Source organism: Eptatretus burgeri, chromosome 1, assembly GCF_056783735.1.
Source record: "Eptatretus burgeri isolate ZD-2024b chromosome 1, Ebu_testis_v1, whole genome shotgun sequence".
Classification (NCBI taxonomy): Eukaryota; Metazoa; Chordata; class Myxini; order Myxiniformes; family Myxinidae; genus Eptatretus; species Eptatretus burgeri.
In genome coordinates, this window is record NC_140961.1 from 122,962,201 (window position 1) to 122,986,737 (window position 24,537).

General features: G+C 43.4%; 1 long non-coding RNA gene and 1 pseudogene across 1 annotated transcript in view; both read right to left on the reverse strand.

Annotated features, from left to right (window-relative positions):
• The window catches only part of LOC147035311 (huntingtin-interacting protein 1-related protein-like), a 993,771-nt pseudogene that overhangs the window by 851,132 nt on the left and 118,102 nt on the right, over positions 1-24,537 (reverse strand).
• LOC147035317 (uncharacterized) overlaps positions 5,733-24,537 on the reverse strand; it is a 49,975-nt gene continuing 31,170 nt past the window's right edge. Inside the window, exons 3-5 of the long non-coding RNA XR_015062133.1 lie at positions 16,285-16,353; positions 14,782-15,042; positions 5,733-6,113 (exon numbers count right to left, since the gene is read on the reverse strand). This is a non-coding gene — a long non-coding RNA (uncharacterized LOC147035317). The remainder of the gene's footprint in view (positions 6,114-14,781; positions 15,043-16,284; positions 16,354-24,537) is intronic.

Here is a 24,537-nt window from a genome sequence, read left to right on the forward strand (position 1 = left end):
TGAAGGCTCCAGTCATGGACTAATGGTCCTCATCAAGGCCAGGTCTTAAATAAAAGAACTGCATTGATCGAAAAGTAAGGAAAGAGAATAGTCCAACACTTTTTGAGGAAGTAAAAATCAGCTTTTTGAAAAGGGGAAGGTCATAAATGTTTGAGAAGACATGAGAAGGTAAAGAGTTCCAGAGGTTGGCAGTGGAGGGGAAGAAACAAACATCGTCATGGCCCACCCTTAAGTTACCAATGGCCACACAATAATCATGTGATGTAGTGGCTTGTTTAGTATTCCTTCGTCTCACTAATAGTGGATGTACACAAGCAGCAAGTTCTTGCGAGCAGAAACGAAAGTAATATCTGTAGAAAAGAGAAAGAAAGCCTACTTTGCGGCATAATTTGAGTGGGTTGGGTTTTGAGGTCACATTGGAAGATTTCACAAGTCGAATAACTTTGTATTCAATTCTGCCCAGTAAGTATGTGGAGCTGGAACCTCCACAGATGTGAAAGCAGTACTCGATACAAGGATGGGTCAATCCTTTATATAGTTGGAGCAACTGTTCAGAGGAGAAGCATAGATGTTCGACATCTGAACAGGACTCTTAATTTCTTCAAGGCAGACTTAGCTATTTGCTTGATGTGTGGATTCCAGGATAAATTTGATGTCAGAGTAATACATATTGGGTTTATTTCTCACATGGTGTAATTGTGGAGCTTTCAAAGGATATTGGAGAGTTGAGAGGGGTTTTAGAGAGAAAAATGAGAAGAAATTGAGTTTTAGAATCATAAAACTTAACTTGATTACATTTGCCCCATTGAGAGATCTTGTCCAAATCTGAATTTAAAGAGGTGGCTGTGATGAAGGGAGATGTGAGGGAAGATGATTGAATGAGGGAAAATGGGGCAGATGGAAAAGACATGGAGGAATGTAATGTCAATTCATCAGCATACGAGTGCATTCGGTTATTTGTGGAAGAAAGAAGGTCATTGATAAAAAGAAGGAAGAGTGTTGGAGACAGAACTGAACCCTGAGGTACACCGCTGTTGATAGGAAAGGGGGAAGATGTTCAACCATCAACAATTACGGAGATAGAGCAGTCCGAGAGAAATCTCGATATGAGGGGGCAGAGTGAAGGAGGAAAGCCGAAAGAGGGAAGCTTGGATATCAGACCCCGATGCAAACTCTGTCAAAGGCTTTTGAGATATCAAGGCCGACAACAAAGGATTCCCCAAAGTCTCTCAAATAAGAGGCCCAAACATTCGTCATGTAAAGGACCAAATATTCGTAATGTAAAGGCCCAGTCACACCTTGACGTTTTAGCCAGCAATGGCAATGTATCAAAATGTATGTAAAACGCTGGCTTACGTTGAACTTTTGATCTTTTTTTTTTTAAGATTCGGACGTATTCATAACGAGTTGGTCGTATGCAAAACATATTAGTAACGTGCACAGAACGTTTCGTTGTCTTATAGATAACTTCTACCAACGAATGCTTAGCCTGTTGTCGGCGTTCACAACATATGCCCAACGATAGTCTAACTTATGCATAGCGCGCTGCACGTATCGCCAACGATCACGTGGCGTAGCCTATTAAAAGGCTGCCGCTCAACGATTTAAATCATAACCACCGGAGAAATGGAAGTGTCAACATCGCAGTCACACCTTGGCGATCTTGCCAGCGTATGCCGCCCTCTGAAAAATGCATCTAAAACGCTGGCGCACGTCGAATACGGTATGGGTAAGTTTGGTATACGTGAATAGAACGCTAGAGTACGCTATCATACGTCGTAGTAAGTGGAGTACGTCTTGTAATTTTAAACGTGTTAAACATTTTACAACGTACTTGCCGTATGACACACGTTCCGCATGCGATGGGAATAAGTTGTACGCACGATATGCGATCGTTGATACACGTCAACACACGTTACTTGTAACGTATTCATAAGTTGAAACACGTCGAGGTAATGGTTAGCATCAGTGTTCCAGACTCCCGGTTTTTTTTAATTTTTTTTTCTTCGGTATGACAGTGTTCAGTGTACAGTGCGGTTATGATTTAAATCATTGAGCGGCAGTCTATTAATTATATTATAACCGCACCAGAAATCGAAGTGTCAACATCACCATCATACCGAAGGAAGGAAGAAAAAAAAATAACAGTCCAGGTCGAAAAACCAGTTAAAACCAGTACACATTTTCAACTGGTCTCTATTGGTTCTAATTGGTCTTTAACTGGTCTCTATTGGTTTCAACTGGAACCAGTTAAATTCAGTCAGAATTCCAATTTCCCAGTTGAAAAAACCAGTAGCTCATATTTGTACCAGTTAAAGTCTTACTGGTTCCAGTTGATACCAGTTGCAATGTACTGGTCCCAGTTGATACCAGTTGCAATGTACTGGTCTCCCAGTTGATACCAGTTACAATGTACTGGTCCCAGTTGATACCAGTTAGTTAAATACATGTATTTCAACTGGTAATATATCACTCTATTCCAATTTCCATATTAAAACCAGTAAGAAACCAACTGGCTTTACTGGTACCAGTTGGCTACTGGTTTTCAACTGGTACCAGTTGACCAGTAAGCTACTGGTCTTTACTGGTTTTTTGACCTGGGAGGGAGTCTGGAACACTGACGCTAACCATTACCTCGACGTGTTTCGACTTATGAATACCTTACAAGTAACGTGTGTCGATGTGTGTCAACGATCGCGTAACGTGCCTACAACACGTTACTCATAGGTTAGAAATAAGTTTCGGGTACACTAATCATTACCTCGATGTGTTTCGACTTATGAGTAACTTACAAGTTACGTGTGTCAACATGTGTCAACGATCGCGTAACGTGCCTACAACTTATGGCCAGTGATTTTGTGGAACGTGTGAGTCATATGCTGGCATAAGTCGTAAAATTTCAAGCATGGAAAATATGAGGACAACCGAAAAGTACAACGTTTAAAGCCAGCGTACTACGACGTCTGGCAGTGTTTTTCAGCGTGCTCTCAATGTTATCAAATCTTACCCAAAACGTATTCAACGTGTACCACTGTTTTAGACAAATTTTCCAAAAATCGGCATAAGCTGGCTAAAACGTCAAGGTGTGACTGGGCCTTAAGAAAGGATATCACATGTAGATATTGCCTTTTGAAAGCCGTATTGGTGGTCAGATAGAAGACTGTGAGATTCAAGATGCTTGAGAAAATGGGAATTGAGAAGACATTCAAAGACTTTGGAAATAGCAGAAGTTAGAGAAATGGGATGGGAGTTAGAAGGGTTTGAATGATCACCCTTCCTTAAAATAGGCTGTACTCAGGCATGTTTCCAGGAAAGAGGAAAAGTTTGGGTTTTTAAACAAAAACAAAACAAACGAGCAAGCACGGGTGCAAGTTCTGAAGCACATTCCTTGAAAACACGGGGAGGAATGCCATCTTGCCCATCGGCCTTGCTTTTTTTGTCCAGAGAGGAGTATTTTTTTATTGCTTGAAAATAGATTATAGGGAGGGACATAAAATTGATGAGGGGAACATAAAAGAGAGATGGAATGTTAGTCATCCAGTGTGGAATTGGAGGAGAAAGGAGAACCAAAAAGAGTTTCTTTATCAGTCGGAGAGACAGCGATAGTATCATCAGAACGGAAAAGTGAAGGAAAGGTAGAGCGAAAGAAGTTGTTGGAGATACTTTTAGCTAAGGACCAGGAAGATCTCTTAGTGGAAGAAGATGAGAGGTTGTCATATTTCTTTTGAAAAAGGAAATGCTTCGCCTCATGAATAACATGTTTGCAATGATTTCTGGCAGATATAGAAGCTGAATGCGAGTAGGAGGAAAAAGAGTTTTTCCATGTCCGATATGCAGCATCCCTTGCAGGAATGGCCGCAGAGCAGGAATTATTGAACCAAGAATTGTTAGGAGAGATCGATTTGAAAGAGAAGGGGATATAAGCCTCCATTTCTGCAACAATAACCTCAATTATACATTCGGCAGAGATAGAGGCATCGCCCGAGGAGAGGCAGCAGTCTTTCCAGGGAAAGTCAGAGAAGTTTCATAAACCAGTCCAGTCAGGATTATTGAATCGCCAACACTGGCGTTTCATCGGCGCAGTCGGATGACAAGAAGTGGTGGAAAGTAAAATGATGTTCACAAGATTGTGGACAGAAGAACCAATTGGAGGTGAAATTGTGTACCTGTAATGCAACAGATTGTAAGTGAAAAATAAATCCAAAGTATTGGTAGTATGGTCACGACGATCTGGGATATGGGTAGGGTGGGTGATACATTTTCCATTCTTAATGATTTGGAAGAAACTAAGAGCTTCAACCCCCCCAGTATCCATGTGGGAAGATTTCAGTCACTCCCTGTGGTATACATTGAAGTCTCCTAGATAGAGAAATTCTGCTTGAGGGTGTTCGAATGTCATGGCCTCATGGCAAGAGTTAAGATAGTCAAAGAAAACTATGAAGTTTATAGAATTGGGAGAGCAGTAAGTGAAACAGAGAAAAATAGTGATGGTTGGGAGACAACTCTTAAGCCAGATGGCATCAAAGTTTGGAGAATCAAGGTCCACAAGGCGTACAGCAGGTGTGTTGATGTTGGAGTAGACAAAGACTCCTCCTTCGAAGGGGAATCGTGAGCGAAGGTTGTCGTTCGAAATGTAAAAAGATTTAACAAGAACATCATGTGATAATTGGGTCTCTGAGTGAATCAAGATATTTGGAGAGTCGAGAGGAATGGAGCATAGTGCACATTTGTGCTTCAAGTTACATGCCAGAACATCCAGGTCTGATTATCTTCTTTGGTGCGTCGGGCTCCCCTGTTTCCTGCCAGTCCAGAAGGTGGTGGTGAACGTCGTTGGTGACAGTGGTTGAGCAATGGCAGTGGTGGTGCAGTGTAGCGGTTGTAGTGTGGTGATTTGTGATGAAGGTGGTTGGTCATTTGTTGTGGCTGTTGATGGTGAAGTTAAGCGAGTTTGGGTTGTAGTCCGATGGTGTAGTAATTTTTTAAAAAAGGGGTTGTAGTGTTGCAACATTGTAGTTCGAGTCTGGTGAAGTCTGAAGTGTAACGTCTGTTGGATAATGGCGCGTGGTTTGAAGGGGTTTTGGCGCACGTACTCAAATTACTTGCCTGTTGCTATGGTCTTCATGCTTTCATGACACAGCTTGTGTGTGCAGCGAAGTAAAAGAGGTAAAGAATGGGGAAAAAGACCTACCTAAAGCCCATGCAATGCATATTATCCCAAAAACCCACTGCACATAAGAGAAGGGCTGGCTATCTAATACGAATACAGTACTAATGAAATAACTGTCTCGGGACCACTATATGTTCTATGCCATTGCCTTGGGGAAGTGCCGGTTTCACATAACCGTAACAACATATTGAGGAATGAAATTAAACTTTAGCGTGTTTGGAGAACATGTATTTAATCATTTTGTGATACATACATCCCTCCTCTATGCGATTATTTTCCAACAATTGGATATATAAGAGCCAAATGGATTTTGTGAACCATTCTGCATTCAATTGTTGCCATTCCAGTTCAATGCCGCTTGACATAAAATGAATGGGAATGTCCAGTTGCTGTGACCAAAGCTGTTGGAAACAGGTTTGTGCATGTCTGAACAGCATTACCTGACAATCTGCAGAATCCAAGATCCTGTGATGGTCAACCTAAAGCTCTGTGTCTTTAAAATGATAGGTTTGTTGTGAACAGAAGTCTAAGGAAACAAACAATTTTTTGAAAGCGACAGGTTTATTTAAACATCTTGGACAGATTTGGGGGCACTCATGTTTCCCATGTGGAACCAATTGTGTGCTTCACATTTATATTGCGACAGACCAAAAGTCACTTTTGTTTGATCTGTCGCCCATGACCAAGATGGAGAGAAAGAGAGAGAATCTGATGAATTTCTTCAATTGTACTACATTTGTCACAATTCATACAACCAAGGCAGACAATCGAACAACAACAAGCAAGACAATCTGAAGGTAAACTTCCATTTCTACCAATATTCCATAATTACAATGAAAATAATTAACTGGCCTTTGTAATTGACTGACTGCCAATTCATTGGCCCTTTGGAGTTCATCATCGAGGTATAGAGAGAGATCTTCATAGACTTACCAAAGCCATCGACCTGGAAGGCAAAAGTGCGCAATCCAGCATTTTAATCATCGGTCTTGGATGCGTGTTTCTGCCTTAAAACTTCATCAGCAACAGAAAAAAATCAGCTTGAAATGCTAAGCTTGTGGAGGCAGCTTGCGTGCCATGTGAAACCATTTAAACATGAAGCAAAGTGAAATAAGGATGCCTCATTTGCATAATTTACACATCTCCGTTGACATCATATTGCACAGAGCAATCAAGAAAGATGAATCAGAAGGGAGAAAATATAAATCAGAATGAATTCACAAAGAAACAACCACTGCTAAACAAAAGGGTTTTGAAAGTGCAATAAGGGTGATTTGTGTTCTCCAGTGTTCAAGTATATAATTCATTTGAAATAAAATAAAGATTTAAAAACGTCGTAGAAAAAAAACATTTTCTCCACCAATGATGCAGCGTCTTTTACACACCTTGCTAAACACATTACATTTGTTCTTCATGCCTGTTGCTTGTGTCCTTTATGACGTCACTAAAACCAGTAAGTTTCCTGTTTGGAACGATTTTCAATTTATTTTGACTTCCAGACAACAAAGTTGGTGACTCCTTGGACTCGAGTCACAAAATGTTGCAACTTGCGACTTCACTCGGACTTGACGAACTTGGGACTTGGTGCCTGTAGATTTGTGACTTACTTATGACTTGAGTTTGCAATGATTTGTTGGCAATGTTCAGAAAACAATCCTTGAATCAACATCAAATTAATAAGTAAATGGTTTATAATAAGTGGTGGGCATGTGCAATTTGGTCAATGATTACATACACCTTATACGTGCATATGTGCAGCGCGCCAGCGCTCACAGCTGCCGTTCTCCACTAAGATTCGCATTCCGTTCGCCACTAAGATTAAATGGAGTGTCCACTCTTCAGGCAGCACAACATGTCCAAGTGGCAAGCACCAGTCTTGCCAACATTGGAAGCAATTTTATCCAAACCATGAGCATTTGTGCTGGAGGAAACCTGGCCCCTGATCAGCAACACCGTGCACATCCCGATCTGATAAAATTATGTTTTGATGATTGAAATATGTCTGGTTATTTGGATTCTTTCAACTTCGTCAATAACTGTAAATTATATCACGACTTATCATTTTAAAGGGAAAACATAAAAATGTACGGTATCTTAAAAGACAACAATTAAAGTTAATAAGTAATACATTTCAATTTAACGTACATAATAAATATACAAGTAAATTATTAAAATCTCCTTACCCGTTCCACATTGAATGCTTTGGTTACACGTACAGGGAACCTCTTAAACGTAAGCTGAGCTTACTTACCAGTCTCATGTACATATGTTCAAGTAGGTAGGCCTACACTCGATACTCGAAGAAAATTTAACATCAATTTATTTTTCCTGGGAAAATAGCAAAAATGTCCACTGTATGAAGCTGACATATAACCAGAGAGTTGGTGTCAAAGCCACCCAATGCTCGCCTGTTTATACATTTTTCGTTTTTCGTTTTTAAAAGACTAGTCTAACAATATTTTTTTAAAGCATTGCAGTGAAGTCTGATCCAAATAATTTCAAAGCAATATATGTATTTGTATATTGTAATCAGTAAAAAATAGTGTGGTAGATAAAAACATTAGAAAGGAAAAAATAACTTGCACCAAAAACTTTAACATTTTGATGCTCACGCTCACGCTCACGCTCACGCCGGGGGTATCGCTATAGCTCTCTGTTCTTCGAAGAGGCGAGTTAAAAATGAGTTGAACAGCCTTTCAGAACACACATTGCAATAAATGAAGCCCTGTGTCTTTATTATTTGATAGCTTGTACTCCAAGGTTTATAAGTAAATGTGGGACTTTACACAAGTTGAAGTACTACCACAATAACTTGAGACCCACCCTCAAAGTCTCGAGACTTCCTTGAGACTTGGCTCAAGTGACTTGTTGACAGCTCTGCCAGACAGACAGACAAAGTAAAAAAATTATCTCACTCCTCTCTGCACATTCGCAATCAGGAGGAATTCAGTTAGGTCAGGTCAGGTATGGAAGCATGCGCCAGAGCAGTGTGTCGCTGCGTCCACTTTCCGCCGGTACTCCAGGGGCCTCCGTCTGGCCATCCTCCAGGCAGATGCCTGGCCCATCCCAATCTCCTGAAAATGCCGATCAACCTGCTGCAACCACGAGGCATGTGGTTGGCCCATTGGCCTCCCCCACTCAGGAGACTCCCTCGCTGAGAGAATCTGGTGAGCAGGATCAGCGTCAGGAAAACGAGTCACATGTCCATACAGCCGCAGCTAATGCTCACGGACTATGCAGGTAACAAATCTAATTGGAGTCTCTCTCAGCAACCGCTCATTGGACACAAAGTCCGACCAGCAAGAGCCAAGGATACTCCGAAGAGACCTGGTACCAAAAGAATTAAGTCTCCATCTCAGATCCTGGGTCAGAGTCCAAGTCTCGCATCCATAGAGCAAGACTGGAAGCACCAAGGATCTGAAGACTCGGACTTTCGTCCTCCCGCACAGGTACCAGCAGCGCCACACCCCATTATACAGTGAATCTATGACTCCCCAGGCCCGACCCAGACATCTATTGACCTCTGACTCACAGCCGGCAGAGACATGAATATCACTGCCGAGGTTAGTGAATCTCTCCACGACCTCAACATCCTCACCACAAACAGGCACAGACAGGACAGCAGCATCCGAGACGTCAATCAAAGCCTGGATCTTAGTTTTGACCCAGGAAACTTGTAATCCCAGCGGCTCTGACTCCTCATTCAGCACCTCGAGGGCCCCCAAAAGGATATCTGAAGTCTCGCAAAGATGACTGCATCATCTGCGAAATCAAGGTCAGAGATCTTGACATTCCTAAACGATGCAGCGCCGCTTGATCTCTCTGACATCCTCCCTATAATCCAGTCCATACAAGTGCTGAAAAGTGTGGGGGCCAGTACATACCCCCTGACAAACTCCAGTAACAACTGGAAATAAGTCAGAGATGGTAGCACCACATCTCACAGCACTCTCAGTACCAGAGTGGAGTTCAGACATCAGATCGATCAGTTTTGGTGGCACCCCACGAAGGCCAAGAATCCTCCAGAGGGCATCCCGATTCACTGAATCGAACACTTTACAGAGATCTACATAGGCTGCAAGAAGACCCTGCCTAAACTCTTGTCTGTGTTTGGTTAGGATATGAAGAGCACGGATACGGTCAATTGTTGACCTCTTTGGTGTAAAGCCTGACTGCTCTGTACGCTGGTGCTCAAGCAGATGGTGGCGAACCCTATCAAGAATTATCCGAGCAAAGACCTTGCCCAGCCCTGAGAGCAGCATCACCCCTCGGCAGTTGTTGCAGTCTTGGTGATCACCCTTCCCTTACCAGAGAGGGACAACAAGGCCCCTCTTCCAATCAGTTGGGTTGATGCTGTGTTCCAGGCAGAGCACAAAACTGCATGCAATGACAGGATTGCAGCATTTTCCCCAGCCTTGAGAAGTTCAGCATGGATGCCACAGATCCCTGGAGCTTTATCCCATTTCAACCAGTTCACTGCAGCCTGTGTTTCCACAAGCAAAGTGAGACCACAGTTGATTGTAGGGTCAGCAACAGGGATTATAACACCCCTGACGTCCACTCGACAGCTGGTGGATCAGCCTGGTACAACCGCTCAAAGTAACCGGCCCAGTGGGCCTTCACTTCAGACTCCTCTGTCAAGAGCTTACCACCCTCTGCTCTAACTGCAGTGCTCCGAGGGATGGGCTTGGATGAAAGTAATGCGCGAATTCCCCTGTAAGTGGGACGAGAATCACCTGTCCACAGGTGATGCTCTACCCCCTCACAGATTCCTCAAACATAGGCCTCCTTGTCCACCCTTAGCGCACGTACAGTTTTACGCCTCAGCTCCCTGAACAGCTCAGCTCTGCATTCAGTCTGTCCCTGCGACTCTGGTCAATGGTATCCAGTGTCCTTTGAGAGACAAAATTCTTCTTTGCCCTGCGGTGAGCTCCAAGACCTCCACCGTAAACATCAAGGACAGTGGTCTTGAAGGCGCTCCACAACTCTTCAGGACCTCCCAAAGCACCCTGACCCCCCAAATCTCCACTCAGCTTGTTCGCAAACTCCTCAGCTACCCTCTCATCCTTGAGCTTGCCAACATCCAGCCTAGGCTGGGATGGTACCATTCTCCTGGATTTAAGGTGCAACTTCAGAGTTGTTACAACAAGCCTGTGGTCAGTATTGAGGAACTGAGCCCTCTGGTCAACCCTGCAGTTCTGTATCATCCTCCAGCAACCATCAACGAGGACATGGTCAATCTCCTTTGCCACACTGCCAGCGTTGGAATACCAAGTCCAGCGATGAGCTTGTGGGCGCTGAAACCATGAACCAGCCACCCTAAGTCCATAACTTCTTGCAGTCAAGGAACTTGGTGCTATTCTGGTTCACAGTTTCAGACTCATGGGGACCAAAACATGTCTCATAACCATCCCTATCAGTTCCAGTCGATGCATTGAAATCCCCCAAGACTAGAAGTGTATCGCGTCTGGGGCACTGATCAACCACAGACTCGAGCATGGCATAGAATGCATTCTTCATGGTGAGATCACTCGCCTCAGTTGGAGCATAAACAGAGACCAGGGAAATGACACCCAAGGAGTGATGAATCCTTGTCTCATAATATGCTTGTTGACTGGTGTTACCTCAATTATCATTGGAGTCAGCTTATTGGACACAGCTACAGCAACTCCTTGGGCATGGTAACCATCAGAGCGACCAGACCAATAATAGGTGTAAACACCCACCATGATCTCGCCACAATCCAGTCTCCGAACCTCAGAGAGTGCTGCAATACTGATGTCCAAACGCTTGAGCTCAGATGATAACAGAGACAGGTGATCATCTCTTTGGGATAGGACATTCAAGGCACCCACGTGAAGGGAACGCCTCAGGTTAACCCAAGGAGACCACCGTCTGGTGGACGACACCTCAGCACCACTCCGCCACACTCTCCCGCAATCTGACCCAGGGATGTTACCCCGTGGTTTCCCTCCTATCATCAAAGATTGGGGGTCCCGAAAGTTTTGCCCCAATCCCGTCATCCTGTGAGCTGCCCTGCGAAGAGAAGCTGCACAGGAGGTACTCCCACGGAGTGGGGTTTCAGATTTCTTTGCGTTTTTGTGTTTTGCAGAATGAAGGGTTTTATGGTGGCCGGAGTGCAAATCCTGCCCCAACCTCCTAATAAGAAGTAACCCAACTGCAGGAGGACGTCAGCAGACACAGTTGGACACTAGATTTGGTGTGCTCTTCATTTTTAACCATATCCTGACAGGATTGTGCATAGGTACCGTTGAACTTAGTCTGGGTTCGATTCCTGATCCGACTATAAACTGTCAGAGTGGTGCTTCACAGGCAGTGCAACTTATTTCAAAGTGTGTAGCACCTGGGATAGACGCAAAGCCGGGTGTCTTGTCTGATTGCATTAGTTGGTGGATGTGAAACATATCACGGTGTAGTTGACACCAATCCAACAGGTAAGGTATCGGTATCACCAAAATCCTTAACAAATTACAAATTTCTGTCGAACCTCATCAAGAGTATTGTCCTGCCCGACAGAAATGATGCAACCTGTGGGTACCAGCCCACTTGAATATTATACGATAAGAGTCTTAGCAATGCTTCCAATTTGTCATCAGTTATCAGCGAGTATTCAACATTCCATTTGTCATGAAGATTGTTTCATATCTTCTCAATTGTCCTGGAAGCCTCAGAACCAAATTCAGACTTTTACAATCATTGTCAAAGAGGTTAGTGGAGAGTCCATTTCTTAACCCTGCTTTGTGCTACAGGTGTGGGGTTAACAAAAACAAATCCACCGGTTCAAAAAGCCCTGATATCCACATTTAAAAACACGAGTCATAATTTACATTCACAGTGGTCATATGGACCAGCCATAAAAACACCTGCACGAATACATCCTGCTGTAGTTCTCACTACCTGTTCTTTCCACCTGCAGTCTCTTGCAAATGTGCCTTGGAGTTCAGTGATGTGGACCGTGCACGTTTTTGATATTTATCCGTCGGTTTATCGACCGCAAAGGGATAGTGGGGATGAGAAGTAAAAAAAAACATTATCCGGAACAAAATAACAAAAGACTGTTGAAAAGGTTCTCTGTTGGATCCGATAGAAATCCTGGTTTTAAATGCTAACAATAGATCATTGTCATCAATCCCATGAGCAAACATAAACTTGTATGATTCAAGGTCATTTTTTTTTCTTTTTATACCTCCACTTATTGTGGTGGCATGATTTCATGCTTTCGACTGGCTATGAACAACGGTGCATCACCACTGCTACCGAGTATAGGGGCACCACTGGTGCAATACCCCTCTACCAATTCACTGGTACTCATTTCACGAACCTCTGAAGGATGACAGGCTGTCAACCCCACATGGTTTTGATTCAGCGGCAGACAGGGCTCAAACTCAGGACCCTAAGATCCCAAGCCAGCCACCCTAACCACTAAACCAACACTAAGCTTCAAAGTGACATAAAGGGATCAAATTAAATCAAAATAGATATTACCAACAACATAACCATGAGTGGGATTTTAATTCCAGCTCTGTTTCCGAAAGCAAGGTTAAATCTACATTCGAGATGAGAAAAACAAGCAGAAAACCAGGATATGTGCTTCTGATCTGTGAATGTGAGCATCTCCTTGAGGACAGCAAAAAGGATCCCACCAGGTAATGACATTGGAATTCCGAGCCATAATTTCTGAATGCCTCGTATCCCATATCCAATTCCCATTTCCTACATCGACATAGCTGGGAATGGGGTGAAGATATGTTATGGTAGAAAAGACAGCCATTGCCTGGAGAGAAGATGACCTCAAACCTTGACTGCCATTTCTGGAAGCGAAGTATAGCCAGCCTCGTGTCGAGATAGGAAAGGCAGTTAAGGTTTTTGAGAGATGTTATCGTGATCGGTGCCAAATACCAACAATTGCTCTTTGCTTTCACAACGGTGTGTAAACAACCAGCTCAGAGAATTTCCTCTGTCATTCATCTCGGACTTGTACAGCATTGTGTATTGTTGTTAATTTTGCATCAAAATTTATCTGTTCGCGTTCCCATCTGAACCCCAAGCTCAAGCTATGGATTGGCCTGTTAGTGTCTCCATCTGAACCCCAAGCTCATGATGTAGGTTGGCCTGTTAGCATTCGCATCTCAACCCCAAGCTCATGCTATGGATTGGCCTGTCAGCATTCCCATCTGAACCCCAAGCTCATGCTATGGTTTTGCCTGATAATGTTCCCATCTGAACCCGAAGCTCATGATGTGGGTTGGCCCGTTAGCATTCCCATCTGAACCCCAAGCTCATGCTATGGTTTTGCCTGATAATGTTCCCATCTGAACCCTAAACTCATGAGGTGTGTTGGCCTGTTAGTGTTGCCATCTGGACCCCAAGGTCATGATGTGAGTTGGCCTGTTAACGTTCCCATTTGAACTCCAAGCTTATGATGTGGGTTGGCCTGGTAGTATTCCCGTCTGAACCTCTCACTCAATGCAGGTTTGCCTGGTTAAAATCTCGGATACCATATGTTTCTGTCCATTGTCTACGAATGTCTTTGTAATTCCCATGAAGATACATTGATGTCTATGAATATCTTTGTCCAGCATGCTGTTTATGTACTAGCTCCTTCAAGAGCCTTATCAGTTATCCCACTCTCAGTATATTACCTTTTCTTTGCAGTATGTTACCTTTTCTTTGCAGTATGTTACCTTGCTCTTGCATGAGCTGAGATTTTTTTAACAAAATCTGTCAAAATATATATATATATATATATATATATATATATATATATATATATATATATATATATATATATATATATATATATATACGGTTCTCAGAACCGCATGCATCCAACAGACCGTGGTCCCAAGACCATGAATCCCAAGACCAAAAATTCCATGAATTTTCGTGTAGATAGTCCCTTTCCTTTTGTCTAGTGGGACACCAAGGGAGTGCGTTGTGATGATCTCATAGCTAGGTTTGCTTACATCATTTTCTTCTTCATTTCGTCCTTACTCTTCTTTTCGTCTGATTATCCCTGAGGTAAATCTGAGCCACGTGCACCTTCACTGTGAGGTGGGCCCTCATGGAGGCCAGCGCGTGCGGCACCGCTGTGAGGAAATGATGGCGCAGAGCCCTCGTTCCCAAGCGAGCACAAAACCCAACATGCGAAGCGAGTCATATAGTGCACTTAGCAGTGCGGGATTATCGACTCGAGCTTCCGATGATATGGGGAAAATTGTCCGTTGCATTAAAAAGGCATACGAATGAATACCTCTTAAGAGGCTACTACACAAATGGTGTTTTTCACAACACAGGAAACACAGCCAGCAGGACGCCCATACTGCACGAAACGCATATGGAGACCGATAAAGGCGACTCCACGCCGTGTTGGGAGCGATACGAGTGTGTGGAGTAAAAGCGGCGCGTTCCTTTTCAACCAAATATTTGACCCATATTGGTGTTCACCCCACGCACACACAATCAGAGTCGTGCAAATGTGAGCACTGACCACGTGCGTAATGGCCGAACGCCACGCACTGCATAGAATGTGCTCGAAGGCAGACACGTACACTGCTCACGAAACATGCATGGATTTATCCATAACGATGTACCTTAATCCCTCGCTGGCAGCAGTGGATTCTCCACGGATGGTGAACGTCTTCTCGTCTCTACGGCCATCGAAGCTGCGATCGAGCTGGGGAGTGTTGTGTGGTGCGGGCCGCGTTGGCACGTGGAGCAGGCGTGTTGATCGGCGCTGGTCGGGCGCCCGAGCGGGCATGTGAGACCCTCGGCCGGTTGCCAGGGCACGGCCCAGAGGGGTATTTCAGGATGATTCACGTGCCAATTTCGGTGTGGGCGATTCATGTCACGTCCTGGGGTCGAAGGGAAATATGTTTGCTGTCTGGGCTGACCTTGCCGGAAACGAAATGAGGCGGTTTCTGGCCAAAGTTAGCAAGCCACGTGAGGGGTCGGGGCCAATCGGAGTGCCCCATTTAGGTGATGATGTATCACTTTGGGGTGGCTTCTCCCCCCACGCTGCAAGTCCTATAAAGGTCGGAGCAGTCCCTCACCTCTCCCTCTCTTTCTCTTTCGCTCGCTTGATCTTGCCTCGCCATCATCCTTTGGCACAACCCGCCTCCTGCTGTGTGGACTCTGCCCCTTCTCCACTAAAGCCTCCCTTCACGAACACAGTCTCCACACGCTCTGCCTGAAGCCAAAGACGACGCGCAAGCTGTCGGGTGCCGCACTATGGAGCATCCCCCCCCCCCCCCCCGAAACGCACTGGTGGCGCATCGTGCTATTAAGCACAAAGGTACCAAGAACGTAGCCTCAACTCCTTTCCCTTCTCATTTCAATACTCCCTCTTCATCGGGTTGTGTGTGTGTGTGTGTGTGTGTGTGTGTGTGTGTGTGTGTGTGTGTGTGTGTGTGTGTGTGTCCTGGCTCATGTTTGCTTAAGTAAGACTGCAGAAGATCATCATTATTATTGTTATTATTTTCGCTTTAAGTCTGCTCTGTGTCCGCTTTTGCAAGTTGCCTGTTTATTTGCTGCACCACACTTCTCCCCCCTATCTTTGCACAACACACCCCAATAAATCCTGATCGTACCACATACCTTTCCTCACCCATTGTAAATAAATTATTATGAGGAATGTTCCCTGATCATTTTTGTCTTTTCTTTCATTGATCCAGCATGGTCCAAATCCGAGATTATCCGGGACTTTATTCCCAACGATCCGTTCCTTTTAGCCGGTACATCCTTGGCACTGTCGCTTGGCTGCATCCGATCTGGAATAGTGATCCAGTCTGGGAGAGTGATCCGGTTCGGACAAGGCGTACCGAGGGCGTGTTCCCCTGTAATTAAATCACGTGATTAATGAGGTAACCCGATTAACCCAAAGACGGGACAACCCTGGTCACTCGGTTGAGTTATTGGCGTCCACGGTCAGTTAAGTGACCCGCCGCATCATGGAATTATCTGTGTGTGACAGCCTTCAATTCTGCGGAGTCTGGTGGGAGTTTAGATAGCATCCCCCCGCAGTGGTCTTCTCACCCAACCCCCGGCCTGCAACAATATATATAAATCAAAACATGCGGAGTGTAACGAGCACTTACCAGATCTCCATTGGACCTTGTCCTACACCAAAGCATCACCTCCAACCCAGAGTCTTCGGCTCAGTGACTCTGTCAAACAGACAAAGGTTACATGGTCAGCATCAATGAAACATCAATCGGAACCACCTATCTGGATTTCAGGCTTGATTGCCCTCACCAGGCCAACATACCAATAAATATATAACCAATGATGACCACATTCGTCTTTTATACATCAGATGCACCTGCTGACTATTTTGGTCAGCATTGCCACGGATGATGTCTCACAAGGTAAAACCACATAATCTGCAAAGAGCAACCGTCCGTCTGGCACCCAGACGATTGTTCCCGCTAATGCAAACCATTCAACCTGAGGGTACGTGATGTATAGGACACCAGTTTCAGTGTCCACCGTCTAATTATGGTCTAATAATATATATACGTATATATATATATATATATATATATATATATATATATATATATATATATATATATATATATATATATATATATATATATATATATATATATATATATATATATATATATATATATATATATATATATTTCACACATCCGAAGTTTTCTTCGGATGTGTGAAAGGTTTCAGGTTGCTAGGTTTAATGGTTTTGGAGTTATGGAGGAGACACACACACACTGTCACACTGTCACACTGACACACACACACACACACACACACACACACACACACACACACACACACACACACACACCATTGTCTTTTATTCGTCTATATATATATTTATATAAATATATATATATATATATATATATATATATATATATATATATATATATATATATACGTGTGTGTGTGTCAGTGTGACAGTGTGACAGTGTGTGTGTGTCTCCTCCATAACTCCAAAACCATAAAACCTAGCAACCTGAAACCTTTCACACATCCGAAGAAAACTCCACGGAAGTGCAAGAGTGAAAATTGGGTGTTTGGGTTAATTAAAACACCCCTTTTGAAGATAATTAACGGCATCAATTATATCCTTCATCAGGTGATCCTCGGCCACCTCACTCTCTCGGTTTTTCGGCGTTTCCTGGGTAACCTCGCTGGGGTCTGAAACCGCCATATTTTTTGGCCTTCTCAACCATGCCTTGACCTGGAACAGGCCGCATCGATTTCTTTACGATAAAGTTTTTTTTTCACTTTCCTCACTCATACCGAATGCCTGTTCATCACAGCTACGAATCGTATACATCACTTTTGTAAGTACTCTTGTTTTCAAATTTGGAGCTTGGAGCGATTTCATGCATTATATGATATGATTTTCCTTAATCTACTCTCACGGACAAATTAAAGTACAACATCAAAATATTATTTCGGTTTTGAGGATCGGATATTGTCCAGACTAAATAAGTATCAAAATCTGTTGTGAAATCTGCTAATTAAAAAAAAATAATAAGTCTCATAACTAAGCCAATATACTGTACCTATTTAGTTGAAGCAAGCAAGGCTATGTTCGCTCTTACATACATACACAATAAAATGTGAAATTTCCAAAGCATTAAACTTATCTTTTTCTCCTCTTTGGATCATTATAATGAGTGAACAAAAAATTTGGAACGTAACAAAATTAACCAGCTTCATTGAGCTCGATGATTTAATGTATTCACTGCTGCAACTCTAACTCTGTCCCCCAGCGGAACTGCCTATCTATAGCATCCGCCAGATCTGTGCTTATATTTTCAGAGGTTTCGCGAGGTGCTTGCTCTACAGGGAATCAAAGCAAATCTGGTAAGAAACGGACGTTTTAAGAAATAGTTATAACGTTTGCGCAGACCTCGAACCAATGTACCACGTGAACAGATGAGCAGGCAAAATGGCGGATTTTCTGCAATGTTTATTTCACGGGCGATTGAAGTTTGCGATATCTCCAGGGTTGTTCTGCATTAAGCTGCAACTCTTTTGTGGATGAAGTCATTTTATTTCATAAACTGCTGCATGTGTGGTGAAGATGGGCTTTAAAGTGAAAGGGATCCTCTATGATATGTAGCGACGGCCTGGCCAACCATTCCTCATCAACTATTTCATTGGAGTTCTTGCATGAATGCTTAAGCCACTTGCTGAGCACCCATTATCAAGAGCGGGACGCGCTACGTCGATCTGAGCAAATTGTTCACTCTCTGTGGATGCTTATGCCATGCCACATCATTCAGAGAAAGTGGTTCGTATTCCATCGCCCTGAGCAAGTGGTTCGAGCTCCGTCACCCTGAGCAAGTAGTTCGTGCTCTGTCACTCTGAGCGAGTGGCTCATGCTCCATCACCCTGAATGAGTTGTGGAATAACACCCGATTTCTGAGTAGTTTGCCATATTAATGTTTTCTAAATTACCAAGCCATATTTTTTTCCATCCGTAACAAACAGCTGTTTATAAAGAATAATGTTTGTGAACATATTCCTGAAACGTCTATATAAGTACAACGTTGTTTTTCGGTGAAAGCTACTCAAGGTTTCTGGGTTGTATACATTACGTATTGTAGTCGGTAATCACACTGACCACTGCAGATGTTGGCCAAGCACGTGTGTGTGTGTGTGTGTGTGTGTGTGTGTGTGTGTGTGTGTGTGTGTGTGTGTGTGTGTGTGTGTGTGTGTGTGTGTACCTGGCGCCTTAGAGGGTTTTTTTCTCTCTCTCTCTCTCTCTCTCTCTCTCTCTCTCTCTCTCTCTCTCTCTCTCTCTCTCTCTCTCTCTCTCTCTCTCTCTCTCTCTCTCTCTCTCTCTCTCTCTCTCTCTCTCTCTCTCTCTCTCTCTCTCTCTCTCTCTCTCTCTCTCTCTCTCTCTCTCTCTCTCTCTCTCTCTCGCGGCATATCTGGACGGTGATTATTTCTGGATGGTGATCGTCTCCGGACGTGTTCTGGTGGTGTTTATGTCCAGAAGGGCCTTTGCCTCCAGTCGTGTCCGAGCGGTGTTTGTCTCCAGCCAGCTTGGCTCTGGATGCGTCCAGGCAATGTTTGTCTCCAGGCAGAATTTATGTCTGGACAGAAGTTTGTCTCTGGACTTGTCTGGGCAGGAGTTTGTCTCAGGACGCGAGTTTGTGTCCGGGCCATGTTTAGAGTACAATCAATAGAAAATGGATTTCAGACATTAGCTTGTTTAAATCTTCACTGTTATTCTTTGCAGAATCATTTTGATGAGACAGTATGAACCATTATTAACGCTCCACAGCATGTCTGCCTTCCCTTCCTCTCAACTCACACTGTCTTCACTTCCCCCACCCATCCTCACTCCTTTCACCTCTACCTCTACTCCCTCCCCCACCCCTCTCTCTCTTCCCCCCCCCCTCTTTTTCTCTCTCCCACCTTCAGTATCACCGTCAGCGAAGTGATGGATGGTATTTGCGTGTTTGTGTGTATATATATATTTATATATATATATATATACATTTCCATAAAGAACAATCTATGTATTACATCTGCAAATCCAGAATAATTTTAACTACTCTCCCAAACCCCCAAGATGCTCTATGCACATTGTTCCCCTTCCCTCACATTACTTACATCTCCATCACCCCACCCCAACCCCCACCTTTCACCTTCCCTAACCACATTCACCTCCTCTCCTTTCTCTCACTTATCCTCCCTTTGCAAATGCAACTTTCCGAGTTAATTTCATTGTAATTTTCGTGGAAACAGTCGTCTCCTGACTTTGTGTTTCTAATTGGGCACCTTCAAATTAATTATTACTGGGATACATTTACTGTTTAATATATTTTCCTTTTTTTTTCCAGATAAGAATGTAAAGTGAAAAATTTAATAATGATCAGATCTATGAATTCATCGTTTGTGAAATTCAAGTTGAATATCCTTTTCAGACACTAATCAATCAGCTTTCTTCGTATTTTCTGAACTTTCGTAATTATAGACTTTCCTGTGTTTCTTTGTGGATGTCAGCTTTCAGCGTCACCATGTTTCAATGGCCTGGACACACAGCTGGTTTGAAAGGTTTGGCTTTACTCAAGAGAACAAAGCGGGATACAAAGGATATATCCATCCGAAGTGCGGCATATAACCGTGTGAGCTGGACAATGATAAGATCGTGGCTGAGTCAAAAGCAATCTTTTTCCTTTTCTCATCCTTGGCCATTCTAATATCTTATATTCCTCTCTTTGTATGAGATATGTCAGAAAAAAAACATTTGTTAGATTTCCCACAAAGTTATGGTGCTACCTAGCTATTATAAATCTGCCTATTGGCTTTGTGTGCATCTCTTGCATGAACCTGACTTGGAGGTGAAAATAATAGTCCAAGACCGGTGTTCATGTAAATCATTGCAAGGTCACGTGACCATTGCATGATTAGTGGTCCGTGGTATTGCCCTGTGGCCATCTCATCCAGGAATCCATTGTGGTTGATGCGATCCACAGCGCCCTCCACAGGAACATGAATTGTTTTCCCCCATCACGGACCTTCAGGGCACGAAGGTTGGTGCTTATAATGTGCAACAGCACCATGAATGAATGTGGAAGATGGAAAATGAAAGATCGTGCACCCAATGCTGAACCTGAAACTTTCCTGGTCATTGCTGGGTGGTCGATGCTATGAATGTTGATGTGTGCAAGGTTCACGCATCATTTCATAGCCACATCACACCAGGACTGAGAGTGCACAGAGCAGGCTATCACAGAGGGAGCATTTGCCACCTCCTGGCACCTGCTATTAACTTGTGGAAAGAAAAAGAAGCCTGTGGCGTGGTGCTTCCTAATGGCCTGTGAGCCTTCTACACTCACTTGCTGGTTATGCCGAAAAGCAGTGGACATTTGCTCTTCCTCACAGTGTTGTGGAATAATCCAGTGATACGTAGGACCCGAATTGCTGTCAATTACCAATGCTCCTAAGGTCACCCGACTCATTATTTTGAAAACATAATTGCAATTGTCCCAACTTAAGGGGACACTTAGCAGTGGCTCTTGGTACAGTTGCAAGCATGTGGCTAATCACCTTGCGGAGTGATTGCGGAAAAGTGTTTTGGTGAGGTTTGTTTTCACAAATATGGGCTTTATTACCATCACCTACACTTTCTTTGAGGAGAACATCGCACGATTAACAATCTCTGGCTCTCAAAAGACCTTCGATTTTGCACAGACAGCCTGCGATAATGATTGACAGAAACGCATGCTGATTGAGCACAGCCGGGACACCCTGTCTGCGCCACACAGCCACGGTCTGTGAAGAGCCTTGCCAGAGGCACGAGGGGCGACACCAGACAGGAGAAGGGTCCGAAGCCGTGCCTGCACTTACGTTTCAAGATCAGCCTGTGCCACGCCTTCTAGAACTTCACAGGAAAGTCCACAAATGCAGACAGCACACTATCGTCAGTCGAGATGCCACACATTCTCCCGTGCATCCTGTGTTCCCAACTGAGTCTGCCCGTGCCTAAGTTTTGCTTCAAGCATAACATTTTATTGTTATTGTCCCTTTAAGTGCGCTGTAAGTTGTCACTGTATTTTCACTGCCATTTTTGATTCCTGTCCCCATTGTTTATTAAATCTGTCACTTTTAAAGCTATTTGCTGTGCATTTTGAGCCGTGATCTCATCCTCCAGCATAATCAAACCCTCCCGTTAAACTGTAAGTGCATGCTGAAACAGCTGCTCAGTCAAATTGGTTAAGACATAACCAAACCACCCCTGCATTCGCCGCACGAGCGCAGATAGCCTCCATTCAGCATCCTCGGAATTCCTCGTCAGTGGTCTCGCGTCACCTGTTTGGGAAGCCGAGTCCATTATAATATCATCGTACTGTATGATAATTCCCTTCCTTCGATGATGTTAATTGTTTTGATGATGAAAATGATTTTACTATGACTGGTAATAACCCTCCCACCAGGAGTTGTGCTGCATGACACATGTTTATACAGAGAATTGGGGTCCTCCCCAACCCTGAACCCTGGGGTTATTAAATTTATTTATCCCCTAAAACCTTCCTGTGCACACCCTGAGTACAACCACAAGTTTTCAACTCATTCCTTACAGTGGTTTTGAAGTGCATAGAAGTCAAACAAACAAGCACAAAGAAACCCACAAACAGTCACCTTTGTAGTTATATATGGCATGATGACTTAGAACAATGGAGGAGTCACAATCTGTAGCTGTATTTGCACACCAGTTTTGGTATATAGTCCACCCAAGAGAGGTCATGGCTGGTGGTGAGGCCTGTATGTTCAAGAGATTGAACCTCTTGCAGTGGTCAACCATGGAAATAGATAGGTGAGTTATTTTGATGATCTTTCCATTGTAACAAGGTGATAATGTGAGATTTTCCAGCATCAAGAGACACATTCCATTTATCAGATAAGTATCGCATCAATTCCAGATCATCGGAGTGGTGCAGCTGTGCTCTGCCTTTTGGATGTATGAGGAGTCATCTACATGACACAGTGTGGTCATCTGATAAAAAAAAGAGAGGATTTTTTTCAGATATTCAGAGAGGTTTCTGCAGGTAAGCGACAAGACTGGGCCCAAGACACTGCCTTTGTGGGACTTCATCCTTGTGGGACATGATCGTAATTGAATGACTGTATGGCCATGGGTGGAGGAGGTCAGAAGCTAAGTATGAAGGCATCCTCATATATGCCACAGGCAGTGAGCTTGGCAGGCAATCAGAACAGAATGCACCAAACTATGAAATGCCAGAGATATGTCCAAGGAGATGATACTGACCTCTTTACTGAGATTAGGACCTCCAACCATTGTTGAGGGCAGAACAACAGCAGGTCCAGAGACGAGTGACTAGGATAGAATCACAACTGAGGGATGGATATTCAGGCTGTTTGAAAAGAAGAAAGACTTTAAGTCGGCAGCGATGATCGATTCCATTTGCCTGACTTGTAGTTGTGAGGATGTTTATATTTCACCCTTCACATTATTGGTATGATCTTGCCTGTATTTTCTGCAAATGGGAGGCAGCAACAAGTGAAGTACAAGCTGAAGGGAGCAGACATAGGAGAAGGAAGAGTAACATCACGAGAGTTTAGAACATGAGCATTTGTGCCATCTTCGTGTATTCCCAATGCAGAGTCGAGAATGGGAATAACTTTCTCTGGCATATCGGGTGAGAAAGATAGCTATGCAGTTTGCTCATTCAAGCACAGAACTAGCGATCCATTTGGCTGGCACAATATAATAAATAAACAAGAATAAATGGTTGATTCTCCACCTTGAAAGATGAAAAGGTGCTGACATTTCAGACCTTACCAATTGCTAACGCAAAAGAGAGAGATGGAAAAATGGGAAGTGATTGATTACCTGAAATCATGCAGCCTGTAATTTTACTAAGCCAGTTTCCAACCCAGTTAGCTGTCTGATCAGCTCCTCCAAATGCCCTCACCTTACTTCACAGCCTTCTATGTGGTACCTTCTAAAATACCTTCAGAAATCTTCAGATACAACATCCACTGCACTTCCTTCATCCAGCCAATCAGAAACTGCTTCATCGAACTATACTTAATTTGTTAAACATGACCTCCCTTTCTGTGCTTCACTGTCTTTGATTAGTTTGTATTTATTTCAATGGTTTCTCATCTGATCCTTACTTAACATCTGATCCCTAATCCAACAACTTCCCCACAACTAATGTTAAACTAACAGGTTTATAGTTCTCCAATTCTTCTCTGGATCCTTTCTTAAATAATGGTGTTACTTTTGCTACTCTCCAATCCTCTGGCACCTGTCCTGAATCCAGTAAGCTATTAAAGATATCTTCTAACATCTCACTTATCTGCTCCACTAACTCCCTCAAAACTCTTGAGTATATATTATCTGGCCCCAGAGCTTTATCCTTCCTTTGATATCTAAACTGCTTCTTAACTTCCTACACTGAACTGGATTTCACCGAAATGCCCTTCCTCAACTCCTTGATAAATACTCTCAGCTACTGGCAATTCTCCTGACTGTTCTTTTGTAAATGTTGAACAAAATAAGTGTTTAATTAATAAGGCTGCCCTCTTGCTTTCATCACTAATCACTTTCTCTTTGCTATTCCCCAATGCTCCCACACTTGTTCTCATTTGTTCATTACCTCTTACATACTGTGCATGCTGAAACAGCTATCCCCACTATTCATGGGAGATACCTTCCTGAAAAATGCCACAAATGTTAAATTCGTTAATGTCGGGGCATTGTTCCAATGGAAAAGGGGGGGATAGGTTCCAGGCGGTTCGTGATTCATGAGGAAAAATCAAAAATCACTTGAAAAACCGCGAATACGCCCGTGAAAAAAAAAATAATCAAACACACCCACAAA